This window comes from Leptonychotes weddellii, chromosome 2 (assembly GCF_054177405.1).
Source record: "Leptonychotes weddellii isolate Sample4059 chromosome 2, ASM5417740v2, whole genome shotgun sequence".
Lineage (NCBI taxonomy): Eukaryota > Metazoa > Chordata > Mammalia > Carnivora > Phocidae > Leptonychotes > Leptonychotes weddellii.
This window is the reverse complement of record NC_138370.1, coordinates 59367851-59370771: the sequence shown is the minus strand read 5'-3', so window position 1 is coordinate 59370771 and position 2921 is coordinate 59367851. Positions and strand designations below refer to the sequence as shown.

The window sequence follows — 2921 nt, the reverse complement described above, 5'->3', positions numbered from 1 at the left end:
GGAATGGTTAATTAAAAACACAACATCCTTTTCTACTCCAGTTCCAGAGGAAGCTTGGTGGACATGCACAGCTAACATGGAAGTACTATAATTTAACTGAAGTCTTTGTACAGACAACAAACCCGTTTCTGCAGCCACTATTGTTAGTCTCTTGATTCATAATGACTTAAGCACACTTGACATCAACTGCATCAAGATGTGACATGTTTTATAAGAAAAAGAAAAAAAAAACATTTAAAATTAAAAAAAAATATTTTTAGGTATTTTCAAAAACAAACTGGCTTTTAAATAAATTTGCTTCCATATTGGTTGGATAAAACAAAATAGTAATTAGACTGAGTGGGAAGTGACTATAAAGGCTTTAGGTATCAGTTCCATATTTTTCAAAGCCAAATATGTAAATGCTAAGGAAAGAAAACAGGAGATTCCAATCTTGTAACTTAATATTGTTATTAAAACTTTAATGTATCCTATTCTTTAACATTTGGTGTTAATATAAAATTACTTGGCGATGCTTGACATTTGAAATAAACATTTTTCTATTGTTTTATTTGCAAGTGGTCCAATTGATTTTGCTTAGCTACAGTTTGGTCATAAATCAAAAGAGTTTAAAGACGTTATCAAATTGCTAGGTTCCCAGAGAAAAATGCCCCTTTTCAGAAGGCCACGTGGTTTCTAGAGTAGAAACTTGTCCCAAAACAATATCTGAATCTGTTTTTAGTATGTCCTAATATATGTAAAGAAATATTTAACATAAAGCATTTAATCTATGTAGATAAATGCTAATAGATTTAAAAAGCTAATATCAAAAAACAAATATCAGAATATGTGAGGTTCTATTTTAAAATGTTTGAGCTTGCAGAAGAGAAGTATTAGTTGCAAATGAAGTTAGGAATGCCTGGAAAGCAGCTTTTTAAATAGTTGCCCATGGATCAAATTCCATAAACTAAATCTAACTTTTGTGTTCCAAATGATAAGAGCTGTCATAAGCCTTTTATATTAGGAATAATTTAAGCACTTTTGAGTCACCTGCAGTGTAGTTTCTTCCCATTGCCATCAATAAAAACAACTCTAATATATTGTATTTATACTTATTCCTCAGGTGGAATGGCTCTTTTAATATGCCCAGTTGAGGATAAAACATCACATTTCTGTAACTTTTGACTAAAGAGCCTATATTTCTCTAGTTAAAAAATTTAAAGGAACTCTCTTTCCCTTCGTAAAAGGCCATTTATTTCTCTTAAAGCCCCCTAAAATAAAATTAATTTAGGGTTTTTAAACAATTGTTAACATCCAGAAGTCATTTTTAATATTTTTTATTCTCGTTATTTCTGCAAGTAAGCCTTTGTGTAGCATTTGGTATTTTACTAAGTGCCATGAAAACAATTTTATTGATTATGTTTCACAGAAGGGAAAGAGAATGTAGGATTAAACAACAGCCCCTTCCATGGAACATGGTAGCATGTGGTATCATGATATCCTTCACCAAATTTAACTGTCCCTGATCACAAATTCCAAGATAATACAATACAATTTGAGTGCATTTCTCCTCATCAGGAATGTTGGAGGTGCATTTTAAGTTTTAATAATAAATGCTAGAATGACCAAATTGCAGACTAATTGTTTCCATATTGTACTTAAAATGAGTTTTTAAAAATGAAAAAGATGACTCTACACAATCAATGCTATTTATTGTACCTCTGGGCCTACTCTTCTAAAAATTGTAGCTTATCAATTTTTCTCTGTCAAGCTTGAACTAATGTAAATAATTGAAATAATGTAAAGTTATATTTTCATGTTTTTATAGATACAACATGACAAGAATACATAATGTAAGAGTATTTCAACTATGGATAATGTTGATTGGATAATGCACATCTCAGCTACAAAGCAGTAATCATAGTTTAATATCCATGTAACGGTGCATCAATATATTGCTATATAAATATGTCTGTGTGCATATAAGTGAAAAGTGGTCAAACAAGAGTGATGACAGCTGTCTACAGGTTTTTTTATTCATTTTATATAAAAACTGTTATGTAAAGACCAAAATGTTTATGAACTATTCTTATGTAAATTTACAACTGTCCCTTACTGTACTTTTTTGTTTACAGTATAGTACCTTATTTTCTGCTGTGTTAAGTGGGTGTCAAACTCCAAGGAGACATACACTTTCTACAACTTCTATTGAAGATATTGGAATTTCCAATTTTTCATGTGTACTATGTCAGAAAATGCTTTTGATTTTATTTTTAAATCTAACATCAGATGGCTTTCTCGGAGTGTTGTAAAAACTTCAATCATACATAAAACATGTTCTTACAAAAGGCAAAGATCTTTATTTTTTTTTTACTGAATAGTTCTTCAAACTAATAATAATGAGAAATCAAAAAGTATATTTAAGTTTATTCCCAAACAAACCTGACTGTTTCTATTGAACAAAGACATCTTTGCTCAGTTTATATGTCAACTAAATACAAATGTAATAAGAGTAGAAATAACTTTTTTTTTTTTTAGCTAAAATGAGTAACATTTTCAGTATTCCAAATCTATAATCATTAAGTGCTTAGGGCATATGGAGAAATATGACTGAATTTATCACATTTCTCAATTTTTGGTAGATATAAATGTTCCACATTGTTATCATCGGCCATTGCACTCTGTGTTGTGAGGTCAGTTGCTTTTATAGTCCTATTAAAGAGCCAGAATGGTGACTTGTTTTACAAATTCCATAAGGGAACACATTTCCAGGCTTACACGTTTTTCAAAAAGTGTGGTCATTTATTGTTTTACTGAGAGTACTAAGGAGAAAATGAAACTCTCACAGTTCTGATTAAGTCTTTTTATAAAGGTGATCATTTTAATATTTAGTCAGTCCTTGTAGGTAAATTCTAAAATTATTAAGACATTTTAGTTCTTCA

The 2921-nt window shown here is 30.0% G+C and overlaps 1 protein-coding gene across 3 annotated transcripts in view; it reads left to right on the top strand.

Annotated features, from left to right (window-relative positions):
* Nucleotides 1-2333, top strand: part of GRIA2 (glutamate ionotropic receptor AMPA type subunit 2) — a 145574-nt gene extending 143241 nt beyond the window's left edge. For all 3 annotated transcript variants that reach the window (XM_006732914.3, XM_081811519.1, XM_081811525.1), the window contains one exon: nucleotides 1-2333. This exon is cut by the window's left edge and continues 305 nt beyond it. The gene's annotated coding sequence lies outside the window, so the exon portion shown is untranslated.
* Nucleotides 2334-2921: the final 588 nt, after the last annotated feature.